At 44.5% G+C, this 16,106-nt stretch overlaps 1 protein-coding gene across 1 annotated transcript in view; it reads left to right on the forward strand.

Moving 5' to 3' along the window:
* Positions 1-16,106, forward strand: part of Dnajc17 (DnaJ heat shock protein family (Hsp40) member C17) — a 28,932-nt gene that overhangs the window by 2,257 nt on the left and 10,569 nt on the right. The gene's annotated exons all lie outside the window — the stretch shown is intronic.

Consider the following 16,106-nt stretch of genomic DNA (forward strand, 5'->3'; position numbering starts at 1 on the left):
TATATAACCCAGGATCACCTGCCTAAGGATGGCACCTCCCACAGTGGGCTGGGCTCTTCTACATCAGTGGTCAATCAAGAAAATGACCAACAGGCTTACCTACAGGTCAATATAATTCTCATTTGAGGTTTCCTCTTCTCTGCTGTCTCTAATTTTTTTCAGGTTGACCAAAAAACAAAACAAAACAAAAACTTCAAAACAAAACAAACCAAAAAAAGCACTCCAAAAAACAGAAATACCCTAACCAATACAGAGACCCATATAAAAACAACAGGGGTGAAGCGATGGCTCAGTGGTCAAGAAGGCATACACTGCTCTTCCAGAAGATTTGAGTTTGGGACATCTGTAGCTGATAACCTCTGCAGACATCTGCCTTCCTGTGCATATGTACACCCATGTATACACATAATATTAAAAAAAAAATCCAACTCAGTTTAATTGTCCCCTTCAGTGAGGTTTTGCGTATTTCCTCAACCCCATGCTGGATATGAATCCAGGACCTTGCTAGGCAAGTGTTGTACTGAGCTGCACCCCAGGCTTTGCAAGGTACTCTCTTTCATAGCAACTGGCTGCCCTCCTTTTCAGCACATTATATTACGTCACAATTAGTATTCAGTTGTGTTGTTATTGCCTCAAGCCTTAGTCTTTCTATGCTTCTACCTCTGAGAAGCAGATCTGGTTGATCAACTCACTTCAGAGGTAGTCCTGGTGACTGGCACATAGTAGGCTCTTAATAAATATTGGTCGAAGGAATGAAGAAAGAGCTATAGAGACCACTGTAATGGCATGAGAGTCAGTAGACCTAGAGCAGTCAGTGTTGCTCTCTGGTTTTCCCCAAATGTAAACTGATGAGGGCTGGCCAGAGGAAAAGAACACTTGCTGCCAAACCTGAGGACTTGAGTTCAACCCCCAGGACCCCCATGTGGGAAGGAGAGAACCAACTCCTGAAAGTTGTCCTCTGGCCTGCACATATGAGCACAAACACACACATACATAAGATATGTAAATGTAATTTTTTTTAAAACGAGGAATTAGGATGACTGGAGACATGGAAGAGGACCTGGGTTCAATTCCCAGCACCCAGCACCCAGCACCATGAGAGCTCACAACCATCTGTAACTCCAGTTCCAGAGAACCTGGCTTCCTTTTCTGGCTTCTACAGACAGTGCATAGATGTACCTGCAGGAAAAGAACTAACATATAAAATAAAATTAGTAAAAATGAAGGACTAGGCTCCAAAATAAATCAGAGAAACCCTGTCTTGAAAAAACAAAACAAAACAAAAAAAGGACTAGGACAAATTATGGTTTTAGGGGTCAAATAGTTCATTACTATTTTTTTTAAAAAGAATTTTTTGCTTGTTTATTTGGTTTTGTTAGGCAGGATTTCTTTGTGTAGCCCTGGCTAACTTGGATTTTGCTTTGTAGACCAGGCTGACCTTGAACTCATGTAGATCACCTGCCTCTGCCTCCTAAGTGCTTGGAGTAAAGGCTGTGCCACCACTGCCACCTGGCTAATTTAAATGTTTTTTTTTTTTTTAATTAAAGTTTTTAAAAGATTTTTTTCATTTTATTTTAAATTTAGTTTTATTGTTTTGAATTATGTATATGTCTGTGTATAAGTATGTGCATATGACTGCAGGTACCCACAGAGGCCAGAGGAGTTGAATTCTTTGGAACTGGAGTTATAGATGTTTGTTAAGCCTCCATGTGGGTCCTGGGAAGAGCATCAACCCAGGTCCTTGGCAAGAGCATCAAGGCCAATTAATTGCTAAGTTATCTCTCCAGTTCCTATTTTAGTACTTTTAATTATGTGTATGTGTGTGTGCATGTGAGTGAGAGCTAGAATTACAGTTATGAGTCACTTGATGTGGATGCTGAGAACTGAACTTGAGTCCTCTGGAAGAAATATATTCTCTTACCTGCTGTGCCATTTCTTCGGCCCCTAATTGTAAGGAGTAGGTTTTCCTGCTGGCCTGGACCCACCAAGGCGCCGGCCCCAATTAACACACAGAGACTCTCTATTTGATACAACGCTGTTGGCCAGTTACTTGTTTCTTATCTGCTAGCTCTGTCTTAAGTATTAACCCATTTCTATTAATCTAAGTATTTCCACGTGGTCTCATCTTAACCGGAGAGAGGGGGCCGGTGGTCCTGCTCTCTCCAGTCTCTCCATGTTGACTCCTTACTCCTTCCTCTTTTCTCCTTGTCTGGTAGTCTTTCCTATCTTCCTTTCCTATTGGCCAACGGTGTTTTATTCATTAATAAGAGAAACATATTTACATAAAGACATCTCCCATCACCTAATGACTGTCTTTTTAGTGTAGATGTACTCTGAATGGTTTTTACCTGTTGAAAAGCAAGCAAGCAAAGAAAACAACAAAATATCCCAAATAATTCAATTTAAAATTTAGGTCAAAGTGAGCCTGGAGAGGTGGTTCAGTGGTTAAGAGTGCAGAGGACCTGTTTGGCTCCCATCACCCACATTGGGCAGTGACAACTGCCTGAAACTTTAGCTCTAAGGGGGCTTTGGCCTTCTTGGTCACCCACAGCTCTGTGCATATCCACATTCAGATACACACAGGCTCCATTGGTAAAGTGCTTATCACACAAACATGAGAACCTGAGTTCAAGCCCAGCACATATACAAAAACCAAAGTGTGCCAGTGCATAACCAAAGTGCGCCAGTGTATAACTGTAATCCTAGTGCTGGAGGTGCAGAGACAGGAGGATCCTGGGAGCTTGCTGGCTAGACATGGACTGTCTAGCCAAGTCAGTGTGCTCCAGGTATGGTGGGACAGGTCTTAAATCCTAGCACTTGAGAGAGGCTGAGGCAGGTGGATCTCTGAGTTTAAGCCCCATTTGGTTTACATGGTCTACATGTCTCAAACAAAACAAAACAAAACAAACAACCCCCCCAAAAAACAAAACAAAACAAAACAAAAAAACACCAAATAGCTAATTAGGATGAGATACTGCTTCCTGTCTGCTAGGATAGCTGTTATAAAGATGTAAAACTCCAAAGTCAAAGTGAATGCACAGCCGAATTCATGGATGTAGAGAAATTAGAGCTGTTGTGTGTTGCTTGTGTATAGCATGAAGTCCGTGAGGAAGTCAGAAGAGGGTGTCCAATCACCTGGAATTGGAGTTTTAGATGTCTGTGAGCATCTTCAGGTGTTGGGAATCAAACCTAGGTCCTCTGCAAGAGCAGCCTGTTTTTGTTTATTTATTTATTTGTTTTGTTTATTTTACACCTAATACTTCTGCTAGAACATTCTTTGCTCTTGGTGGTTGGCCATCTAATTGACCCCTGGAAGACGCTTTCCCTGATGAGCTGTTTCAGTTAGTTGTCCCACGCCTTCAATGAGCCTTGTCTGTCCAGGTGTGACACCTCACAGCTGCATGTTGTGTTAATGTCGTTTGCTCACTTTTGGCCTCTCCCATCAGGGCGTAAAAAATCCTGGCAGACTTCCTGTTTTGTTTGCTGCAGTTACTAGCTCCTAGAACAATGCCTAGTTCTTCACAGATGTTCAGTAAACACTTGGTGAATGATTGAATGAGCATACAGTGTTGTTTTCAGGCAAAGTGAAGTCAGTAGACCAAAAGTTAATGCATTTACAAGATTATGATTCATAATGCAAACTGCCTTGCAGAAAGGTTGCAGTGATTTACATTCCCACCAAGTAGGTGTAAGGTCACCCATCTCTGCTCCAATCCCTGACATTTCACAGTAGCATACCAGGTACCTAGTGCCTTGCCTGGGCAGGCACGCCCTGGACCTTCACGAAGTCAAACTTTCTTTTCCTTCCTTCTTGTGTGCTTATAGAAACACACTTGTGTGAGGATAGAACCAGCTCCTGCCAAAGCTGCCAGTATTCTAAACTGCTGAGCCATTTCTTTATATGCTTACTGAGAATTTTATTTAAACTACATATTTCCCTTATATTATAGAATGCAATGCATTTGAGACACATCTCACTATATGGCTGTGGCTGTCCACATAGTTCTATCTGTGGAACTTGATATGTAGGATAAGGCTGGCCTGGAACTCACAGAGATCTGCCTGTCTCTGCCCCCTAATACTGAGGTTAAAGCTGTGCTCCACCTTATCCATTGTTCATTTGGAATCTCCAGCTCTACCGATCCCCTCTCTAATCCATGCCCTCTCAGAAAAATCGCCAAAAGTGACAGTGACTTCCCCTGAAGCTGCGAGTTCCTCAAGACCACACTTATAGGGTATTTAGGCCCCTTCCTTCAGAACAGCCACGAGATTTCTCTCTCGCTCCCTTCTCCCACCTCATCTCTGGGGGGGCTGGAAAGGTCACCCAGGAGTACTTTGCCCAATAAAAATGTGGTAGGCTTTGACCTAAATTGGATTCTTTGGGTATCTTCAGGTCATTTGTGGATTTGGGTGTGTCTCCAGAGAGAGCCCTTCTAGACTACCTAGTCTAGAGCTCTTCACTGGAAGACACTGGCTGTTCATCAAGGATCAGGCATGGGGTGTCACTAGGACCCAGCCCCCAGGTCCTATTGGTCTCTATATTTAACTCACTTCTGGCTGAAGTTCTGGAGTTTTGAATTACTCAGCTGCCTGCTAAAAAGCAGTGATTCATTTGTGTTTGGCAGCTGCCCATTAGCATTCACAGTGATGCCTCCCATTTATATGATCCCAGAGAGCTTTCTCATGTCTAGTTCATTTGATGTGATCTTCAAAACAAGGCTGGGAGGGAAGCAAGGACTATTAACTAAATTTATAGATGAGAAAACCAAGTCTCAAAGGGGTTAATTGATTTGCCTGGCATAAGGTAACTAATAAATGCAGAGCCTCTGCCCAGACCTGGATGCTTTATTTGATACACATGAACAATTAGGGCAACCAGAGATGGCCTGTGGGCCCCAGAGATTCCCCCAGCTCTGTATGAGCGACAGAGACGACTCCATGTGAGTAAAGTTAGCTGATACTGGTGAGCCCAGCAGGTGTGAACTGAGCTGGGAGGCTTGAGGAAATGTTAGACACCACAGTATCCATTTCAGCTAAGGCAGCTTTCAAAATAACTCCATTTGTATAGTCCTTTCCTTTACTCTTGTTCTTGAGTAGGAGAGGGAGAGAGAACGCACATGTGTGTTTATGAAGGAAACTTGTGATGCTTATGAAAGGAGGATATGATGAATTTGCCATGGGAAGGCCCAAGCTCGGAGAGAGGAAGGAGTTCTACCCCCAAGAAAGGCAGAGAGCAGGCAGAAGGCTCTTGGTCTGGGGAAATGGTTGCAGCCAGGCCAGGGTGTCTCATGGACTTGGGGGTTGGGAATTCACAGACAGAGGCAAGAAGATGAGGAAGGTTTTGTGATCCATGCTACGACTGAGGTGCTTTAGAAGAGGAGGAGGAAAGAGGTGAGCCAAGAGAGGGTGGCATCTGCAGGACAAAGAGGGTTCCAGGTGGTCACCTGCAAGTTGAGGACCAGGAAGGAGTGTCGGGAGGGCCAGAGGAAGGGAGGGCCTAGAAGTGAGAGTAAGGGGATGGGAAGGCCAAAGAAGATGGACTGAGGACCCTGACCCTGAGCGCCATAGAGGCCAGGCTGGAATAAGAGGTTGCACATGGGTCATGGCTAGCATGAGAGAGCCTTGGTGTGGGGTCCAGGCACCCAAAGAACCATCTGAAGCCCACAAGTGGGCTCACATTTTGGGACATTGAGCTGAGGAGGCTGTTGTCGGGTGGCTGCTTCCCTACTTGTGTCCAGTGGGAGTGATCCACAGCCTCTAAGTGCCCAGAAAGTTGAGGGTTTCTGGTGACCGGTCCTTCAGGCAGAGGAGACTGTTGCTCTTTAGTGTGTTTTTTGAGACCAGCTCTAATAGCCCATAGTGGCCTCCATATGTAGCCAGGGCTGCCCTTGAACCTTTGGCCCTGTTGCTTCAGCATTCTCAGTGTTGGTAGTGCACTGGTGTACTAACATGCCTAGTTGATTTGTTTTTTTTTTTTTTCTAATTTTATTTTATTTTGTCAAGTATGGTGGCATATGCCTTTAATCCCAGCACTCCAGGGGCAGGGGCAGGGGGATCTATGAGTTCAAGGGCAACCTGTCTACACAGCAAGATCGAGGCCAGCCAGAACTATACAGTAAGACCCTGTCTCAAAAAAAAGTCCGTATCTATATGTATGTATGTTGATGTTTTACCTGCATGTTCCTCTGCGTATCACATGCATGCCTGATGGCCACAAAGGACAGAAGGAGTCAAATCCCTAGAACGGGAGTTACAGACTTGTGAGCTGCTGTGTGGGTGCTGGGATTCTAACCTGAGTTCTCTGGAAGATCAGCCAGAACTTTTTTGTTGTTGTTTTGTTTTTGTTGTTTGTTTTTCGAGACAGGGTCTCTCTGTTAAACAGTCCTGGCTGTCCTGGAACTCACTCTGGAGACCAGGCTGGCCTTGACCTCACAGAGATCCACCTGCCTTTGCCTCTCAAGTGCTGGGACTAAAGGCGTGCGCCATCACAGCCAGAGCTTTTAACTGCTAAACCATCTTAGTCCTTGTTTGATTTATTTATTTATTTGAGACAGGGTCTCACAATGTTGCTCAGGTTGGTTTTGAACTCTTCCCTGAGGGATTCTTAGATCTGTGTCATGAGCCCTTTGTTGCTTTTCTGCCTGTGACATCAGGCAGTCACATAACCCCTGGTGTTCCTGCAACAAGGGAACAAGGAGAGAAATGAGTGTCTAGGCTGTGGCCACTGACGGTTGCCATCTCTGAACTGGGGTTGGTAATGATTCACCTATATGTTTTGTTCATTTTGTCCCTGTTGTCTGTCCTTCCTGTGTGTCCTTATCTGAGTGCTACCTATTGGCCTGGCTTTTGAGAACTGGGTCTAATTACTTGTACCTCTTACTTACCTGGCTCCAAGTTTTACTACAAGAAAGGACAGCCACCTTTAAAAAAATAATGATCTGTTCTTTGTAGAGCACCTTTCTTTTAAGTTAATGATGGCTGTTTCATTTACTGGTTCCTTAAGTCCTTGCTTTTCTGGCTGAGTCAGGAGTTCCTTCCCCTCAAGAGGTGAAACTGGAGACAGGAAGATTGTCCCAGGCCCTGTTGGGTGCCTAAGGAAAAGCACCCTGAAGGTGGCAGGACGTCCATCTCGTGGCCACCTCTGCTAGGCTGCTCTAATTGTGGAACCAGTTATGGAGCTTTGGGAGGGGTTGAATGTTATTGATGCTTTATTCCTTCTACCTCATCCCCACCCCTGTGATGTGGGCTGTAGGGAGATAACGTTTGGTTCCCACTGTGCTCATCCTGGTAGTCTGCCTCAGTAAGTTATCTTTTCTGGACTTTTTTTCCTTTTTGTTTTGTTTTTTGAGACAGGGTCTCACTGTGTAGCCCTGGCTATCCTGGAACTCACCTTGTAAACCAGGCTAACCTTGAACTCATAGAGACCTTCCTGCCTCTCCCTCCCAAGTGGTGGAATTAAAGATGGGGGACACTGTACCTGGTTCAGACATGGGTTTTTTGGGACAGATTTTTAGCAGGTAAAATGGGAAGTTGTGAAATAATGCTGAGACCTGGTTGGGAGGGCAGGAGAACACTCATCTCTTTCTCCTCATCTTTGAGCCTGAACTAATTGACTTGGTTGAGGCTTTCTAATTGTTTTGGTTGCAAGCAAATGAATATTTGCCCCTTTCATGCAACAGATATTTATTGTATGTCTGCTAGATGCTATTTGTCTCATTGTTCTAGGCCCTGGGGATACCCTGTCTGAAAAACAAAATGAACTACCACTGTGTTGAACCTGAGACTCTTAAAGAAAAACCAGTTCTACAGTTTTGAGCCAAATCTGAAGCAAGCTTTAAATACTGGCCAGGATGATGGATCCTAGCCAGATACATTCTTGGGTTCCCAGGAAATGGTGACGAGTCATGTTTTTGCAGAGGCTTGAAGAAGGTAAAACCATATAGCCACTGTTTTTCCCACCACGTCCAAGCAGGGACAAGCATATATCCTGATGTATTTCCTTCCCATGTACCTCCTGCCCATATCCAATCCAGTACATCCGGTGGAAACAAACTTGTGTAGAAGAGTGAAATCATGTGGCTTATTATTTCCCAAGAAGTACAGCCCAGCATTCCAGGAAGTTATGTATTCTTGGGCTAGTGATCCTAACATTGGTTCTTACTTACCACCAATAACAATAAAAAACTTAGTAAGAGTCCCTTCCTGGGGTGAGATGGCTCAGTAAGAACACTTTCTGCTTTCTGAGAGGACCCCAGTTCTCTAACAGAAGGTTAACGAGCTTGGCTCCTAGCACCCACGGCTGCCTGTAACTCTTGCTTCAAGGATCTGAAGCCTCTGGCCTGTACAGGTACCTACACTCAGTGCAGATACATTCTTGAGTGTGTGCACGTGCGTGCACACACACACACACACACACACACACACACAGATAAATAAATAATTTTTAAAGGCACTCGGGAGGTGGACGCAGGAGGATCAGAAGAAGTTCAAGGTCATTTTTTTTAGCTGTGTAGTTGAATTTGTTGCCAGTCTAAGATTCATGAGACCCTGTGTCAAAAAAAGCCCAAATCTTCAGCACACTCAAGTTTAAAGTTCACTGGGCATGGTGGTGTGTTGCTTTAATCCTGGCACTTGGGAGGTAGAGGTAGGTGGATCTCTTTGAGTTCTAGGCTAGCCTGGTCTACAGAGTAAGTTCCTGGCTAGCCAGAGATACATAGTGAGGCTCTATATCAAAAAGGTAAGAAGTTTGAAGTCTTCTGGGCTTTTGGTCACCTGAGATCTGTGTCATTCTGGAGCTGTGCTTGGTGGTCCCACAGGGGTGGGAGGGTGGGCACCCAACTGCTTGTGTGAGGTGTAGGAATGCAGGTGTTCCCAAGAACTGGAGAGACCAGGAGAACTAGGGGACATCTGTAGATAGGAAAAGATGAAGCAGCTTGCTGTGTTTGGCTGCTATGATCCTGCTCAAGCCTTCCTGGCTGGAGTCCCTGTGTCCAAAGCCCTGCCTTTATCCTACATCTTTACACAGTGATCCTGTTTCCTTCCTGATAGCTCCTTTCCTCCTCAGCCTGCCCAAGCTTGAGAAAATTCTGTTTTTGTTGAACTCTTTTCCTTTTTGGGTGGGTGAGAGGGTGCTGGGGGTTGAACCCAAGGTGTTTGTTTGTTTGGGGTTTTGGTTTTGCAAGACAGGGTTTCTCTGTGTAGCCCTAGCTGTCCTGAAACTAGCTCTGTAGACCAGGCTGGCTTTGAACTTGCAGAAATCTGCTTGGTTCTGCTTCTTAAGTGCTGGGATTAAAGGTGTGTGCCACCACCACCCGCCTGAAATGAAGGTGTTATATATACTAGGCAAGAGCTCAACCAATGAGCTACATCCTTAGTCCTTTGTTGCATTTGTAAAAATTATTTTATCTACAAAGCTCTTGGGAGAGAGCAGATGAATCTCTGAATACGAAGCTAGCCTGGTCTACAGAGCGAGTTCCAGGACAGCTGCTATTTAAAGAAGCCCTGTTGAGCAGTGGTGGCACACACCTTTAATCCCAGCACTGGAAAGGCAGAGGTAGATGGATATCTGTGAGTTCGAGGCCAGCCTGGTTTACAAGAGTGAGTTCCAGGACAGGCTCCAAAGCCACAGAGAACCCTGTCTCGGAAACCAACCCCCCCCCCAAAAAAAAAAACCCTGTTGAAAAACCATAAGAAATATAAATATTTCTTATATGTTTGAGTATGGGCTCCCTTGTGCCATTTTGTGTGTGCCTGTGCATAGGAGGGGGGGAGAGGAGAGGGAGAGGGAGAGAAAGAGGCAAGATTAGGACAATTTCCAGGAGTTGGTTTTCCTCCTACTGTAGGTTTCAGGGATCAAACTCAGGTTGTCAAGATTGCTTGGCCAGTGTTTTTATTCAATAAGTTGTCTTGCTGCTTAATATTCTAACCTTGAATATAGCCAGCTTTCCTTCCTTCCTCCTTCCTTCCCTTCCTTTATTTGCTGCTGGGGATTGAACCTAGAACCCTTGCATGCAAGGCAAATGTTCTACCACTGAACTGTATCTGCAGGCCTTTTTTTTTTTTTTTTTTTTTTTAACCTTTTGAGAGGTTTCACAAAGGCATGAACCATAACACCTAACTATGCCTTGAATTTTTAATCTTCCTGCCTCAACCTCTGAAGGCTACGAGGCCCAGCTTGAATAAGCGAGACCTGATAACTTTAGGAGAGTTGAGTTTACCTGATGATAAATTCTTCAGCTATCGGTCACATCAGGAGGGCTGGACAGATCTGGGATCCAGTTTGTGAGAAAGCACAAAAGTCCAAGCCAACTGGTTCGAAGTCAAAACTAGCCTTCCAGCTTCAACTAGAGGGCAGGCTTAGCAGCTAAATATAGTAATAACTAGTTAATCCAGACAGACATACTTGACCAGAGTTCTTAGACAGTGGGAGTTGGTTTGTGGCCACCCTGGTAGATCTGACTGTATACCTAAGCTCTTACTATTTTGGTTAGAGCATTTCAGAACTTCTGGGAGCCAGCCACAGACAGAACTTTAGGACCAGCTCCAGCTGACTTGAAACCATTCCTGTCCACCCAGACCATGCAGATTGGAGTCACCTGTATGCTGGGTTCATTCCTGGAGTCCTGCAGGTTGTCATGCTCCTGCATGGGTGAGGATGAGGTTTTTGGTTTGTTCATTTGTTTGGGTTTTCAACACTCTGTCACTTTGTAGCCTTGGCTGGCCTCTGCCTCCTGAGTACTGGAATCACAGGTGTGTGCTACCACACTCAGCTTTTCCTTTGTTTATGAGACAGGGTCTCATTTGGTTCAGGCTGGCCTCGAACTTGCTCTTTTGTGTAGGGTGACCCTGAACTTCTGCTGGTGTAAAGCGATCCTTCTGTTTCAACTTCTCAGATGCTAGGATCATAGGGATGTGCCAGCCCACCATCTTTGGGTTTAGGAACTTGTATGGAGTGTTATACTGTTTCCTTTAACCCTTGCAGTAGCCTAAGATGTGGGCACTTTAGAGCCAGAGTCCAGGTGAGATTCGGTGATTTGCCTAAAGTCTTGCTGTTAGTATAAGAAAGATTCTGAATTTGACAATACATGTCACAGTTCTAGAAGGCCTATTTAAGTTTTTTGGTTTATTACTTAAACTCATTGTAGAAAGTAAATACCAACTATAATCCCTTTTTGTGGATTTTTTTTTTTTTTTAAATCTGGCAGGGGTAAAGGAATTAATGGGCTAGGATTCATCAGTATTTCACTGGAGTAGATTTTGTGTATGTGTGATCCTGGGGATTGAACTCAAGGGCTTGCACTAAGTTATCTCTCCAGCTAGAAGAGGATTTTTCCAATATAGTAAATGCATGTTTTTTGCTGATGAATTTTCAGAAACTGGTATAATGAGGACTTAATTCTTATGACTATATACTGAAAATAATTAAGTCATTATACCAGTTTCTTTATATGTTACATGAAGGTAATAATATCTACCACAGGGATTTTTTTGTTGTTGTTGTCCTTAGTGATTCTTAATTGTTGAATTTTTAAAAATAATATATTTATTTTTTGCTTTATCTGCATTGGTGTTTTACCTACATGTATATTATTTGTGTAAGGGTTTCAGATCTTGGAGTTATAGACAGTTGTTAGCTGCCATGTAGGTGATGGGAATTGAACCCAAGTCCTCTCTGAAAGAGCAGTCAGTGCTCTTAACCACTAAGCCATCTCTCCAGCCCCTGCTTTTACATTTTAAACCCACGGCAGGTGTGATGGCACACACCCATGATCCCAACACTTGGGAGGCAGAAGAAGGTGAATCTCTGAGTTCGAGGCTGGCCTGATCTACAGAATGAGTTCCAAGACAGCCAGGGATACACAGAGAAAACCCTGTCTCGGAAAAACAAAAACCAAGATAATAATAAATGATTTTAAGTGTGTGGGTGTTTTGTTTTGCCTGCATATATATCTGCGTACTACGTTCCACCACTGTGTCTGATGATCTCTGAGGTTAGACAAGTGCCTGGACCTGAAATTATAGATGGTAGAAAGCTGCCTGACATGGGTGCTGGGAATCGAACCCCAGTCCTCTGGAGGAGTGGCAAGTGCTCTTAGCTGCTGAGCCATCTCTCCAGCCCCAGTTGTTGATTTCTTGAGAGAAACCATTCCTTGGCCCTTATATTTGTGCTTTATAGTTTAGAAACATAGGTTAGTTATAAACATCTATGGCACTCAATCCAAAAAAGTTTTTTTACAGTGTACTGCATTCTGAAAGGTACTGCATTCATTCCTCATCACAAAACTTTCCATGGAATTATAATTTCCATAGAAACCTTGGTCTACTTCCTTTCTTGGTTTACCAATACCAAACTCTACACTCATGCCCTTCTCAACTGGTAGAGAACTGGATGGCATGTTAGCAGCACCTAGGTATACAAGTGCGCAAGCGTCCTTTGGGGTTAAAGAAATGGAAACACGCAAAGCACAGAGAGGCCTCTCTGTGTAAGTGTTAGATAAGCACTAGCTGCTACTTTGTTTTTGTTTGGGTTTTTTGTTTGTTTTGTTTTGTTTTCCTGACACAGGGTTTCAATGTGTAACAGCCCTAGCTGTCCTGGAACTGCTCTGTAGACCAGGCTGGCCTAACTCACAGAGATCCGCCTGCCTGCCTCTGCCTCCCGTGCTAGTATCAAAGGCCTGCGCCACCATCACCTGGCTGCTACTTTGATTTTGTTTTTCTGAGACAGGGTTTCTCTGTGAGGCCTTGGCTGTCCTGGAACTCACACTATAAACCAGGCTGGCCTTGAACTCACAGAGATCTATCTACCTGCCCCTGCCTCCCAAGTGCTGGGATTAGAGGTATGTGCCATCACCACTTAGCTAGTTGTTTTTGTTCTTTGGGAAATTGAACGATCTTTACTTTCTGCTATGAATAATGCTATGTGTTAACAGCAGCATTTAGAGACATTGTATGACTTTCTAGATTCTAAAATCATTGTAGGCTGAAGAGATGTCTCAGTAGTTAAGAGCATTTGCTGATCTTCCAGAGGGCCCAAGTTCAAATCTCAGCACCCATGTTATATGGCTCACAGCTGTCTGTAACTCCTCCAACTGTGTGTATGTGTGTGTGTTTGGGGTTGGGGGGAATCTTACACACACACACACACACACACACACACACACACACACACACACACACACACACAAATAGTTAAAAAAAAAATCCTAGACTCTTAGAACAGGTCTTGCTTGCCTGGTGACATTTTTATAGTCCTATTACTTGGATGTCAGCTCCAGGTACATGGTAAGCATCCTGGGCTGTATTGTGAGGCCCTGTCAAAACAAACAAACAAACAAAAAGCTAGAGAGGGCTCAGCCATTAAGAGGGTGGGACATCTGCTCCCACACTGCCCAAGGCCTCTTCCTGTCCACCTGGAAAGCCAGACCAGCCCTGGCTGGTGTGGGTGTGGGGCTGGCTCAAGCCAGCAGGTGGCAGCACAACCCCAGAGATCCTGGGCTCCAGAGGTAGTTTGTATCAGGTACCAGCCTCCGGACTTTCTCCTGCCTGCCTGCCTCCCTCTGAAATCTTGTTTAGCTAACTTGAGTGTAGAAGTGGTATTAGTTTCCTCTGAGAAATCAGGAAGCCAGAGTGTTGAGCTACTCCTCCAGGAGTTTAAGCAGCAGGTAACCTGTACAGAACACAAGTAAGAGGCAGAGGCCTCAGAAGCAGAGGCCGATTCTGTGATTCTTTACTTTAATGGAGACATCTGAGAAGGCCATACCTGTTGGTAGCTGTTGGTTTGTTTACTTTATTTTAGGTGTAAGAGTGTTTTGCCTTCATGCATGTCTGTGCACAATGTGCATACAGTGCCTGTGGAGGCCAGGAGAGGGCACCAGATCCCCTGGAATTAAAGTTTTGGATGGTTGTAACCACTGAGTCATTTCTCTTGTGAAGTGTTTATCCAATTATTCTATTTCAGTAAAAGCCCAGAGTCAGATATTGGGATAAGAACCTGAATGATCAGAGAAGCAACCAGTGACCTCCTGTCTCACATTCCTCCATCCTTCTCTAGCCTCACCCTACTACTTACTATCTCTGTCTGTCCTTAGTCTTCCAAAACTTCTGTGGTTAGTTTTGGTCAGTTAGTAGCTAGCTCTGCCCTCTGATTCAAGGCAATTTTATTGGCAGTCTTGGGAGCATCAGAATGCAATCGAAATTTTACACAACACTTTAGACTTGGTTTTTCATTTTTGCTAATATAAGAAATGATAGAGTTTGGCATGATGGTACACATACGTAATTGAAGCACTTGGGAGTCTGAGGCAGGATCAGATTAAGTTTAAGGTCAGCCAGGACTATAATAGTAAGTTCAATCACATTAAGACACTGTTGGGGGAAAAAAGAAGCCCCCTCAATCCATCCATCCATCTACCCATCACCCATCCATCCACCCACCCATCCATCACCCACCCACCCATCAACCCATCCATCACCCATCCATCCACCCACCTACCCATCACCCATCCATCCACCCACCCACCCATCCATCCATCCACCCACCCACCCATCACCCATCCATCCATCCATCCACCCACCCACCCATCCATCCACCCACTCACCATCCATCCAGAGATAGCTATTTTTTGAGACAGGATCTCTGGAGCTCACCAGGTATCCTAGTCTTGTCTTAAACATGAAGCAAGCCCTCTCCCTCGGCCTCCTAACTCCCGAGCTATCCCTCCTTATCACTTCCTCGGAGCTTTTCTGATGCTCTGAGAAAATAATCAATGAGTTGCCTCACCAGGCTTCTGTAACTGTTTTAATTTATTTTACTCATATGAGTGCTTTGCCTGCATGTATGTCTGTGCACTGCATGCATGCCTGGTAGCTGAGGAAGTGCTGAGGCTCTGTGTGAGAGCTGGGAATCAAACACAGGTCCTTCTTAACTGAGCCAACCCTCCAGCCCTCTGTTTGTTTTATTTATTGATTTATTTTCTTTAAAAAAATTATTAATGATTTATTTTTATTTATGTGCATTGATATTTTGCCTGCATGTCTGTCTGTGTGAGGGTGTCAGATCTCTAGAACTGGAGTAACAGGCAGTTATGAGCTGCTATGTGGGTGTTGGGAATTGAACAGAGGTCCCTATGGAAGAGTAGCCAGTGCTCTTAACCACCAAGCCATCTCTCCGGCCCCTTAATCCAAGCTTTTATGTGGATGCTCGGGATCTGAACTCAGATCCTCATACTTGTGCAACAGACATTTACAGACTGAGCCTCATCCCCAGCCCCTATAGTGATTATTTTGTTTATTTCCATTTGATTTTGACATAGGGTCTAATGTAGCCTAGGCTGGCTTGCAACTTATTAGATAGCCTAGGATGACCTTGAACTCTTCAGCTCCTGTTTCTGCCTCCTTAGAGCGTTTCTTTTACAGGCATTTACCACCACACTAGGCTATTGTATTCAATGGGTCCCCTGGTGATAGAGGTTTTGCTAGTTCCACTAACTATTGTTGCCTTGGTCATCTTTATATATTATTTTGTTATTCCTTTCAAATCCAAATTTCTAGGCTGAGTCAAAATGAAATATATTTTAAAATGTAAAGATAAGGGCACTGGTTTCCATCCCTGGAATCCACATGGTGGAAGAAAAGAACCAGCTTCACATGCTGTCTTCTGAGTTCTAGACACACGGTGTCGTGCAAGCATACATAGAGCCACAAGATAAATTAGAGATAAATAGCCCAGCATTGGTGGCACACACCTTTAACTCCAGCACTCAGGAGGCTGAGGCAGAAGGATATCTGTGAGTTTGAGGCCAGTCTGGTCTATAGAGCGAGTTCCAGGACAGCCTCCAAAGCTATACAGATAGATGGATGGATGGATGGATGGATGGATGGATGGATGGATGGATGGATGGATGGTTGGATGGATGGATGATAACGAAGCCTAGCAGTTAAGTTTCCTTCTGAAAGGCTGCTGTGGCTTCCATGCCCACCACTTGAGTGTCTAGTAGCTGTTTGCAAGTGGCTATGCTGAGAGCAAGGTCAGATGCTGAGACTGAGCGCTCTGCTAGGACCAGGTCCTGCCTTTCTGTTGGATGTCAGTGGCCAGCTCCCTCCATGGC

Source organism: Phodopus roborovskii, unplaced genomic scaffold, assembly GCF_943737965.1.
Source record: "Phodopus roborovskii unplaced genomic scaffold, PHOROB, whole genome shotgun sequence".
In the NCBI taxonomy this organism is placed as follows: domain Eukaryota; kingdom Metazoa; phylum Chordata; class Mammalia; order Rodentia; family Cricetidae; genus Phodopus; species Phodopus roborovskii.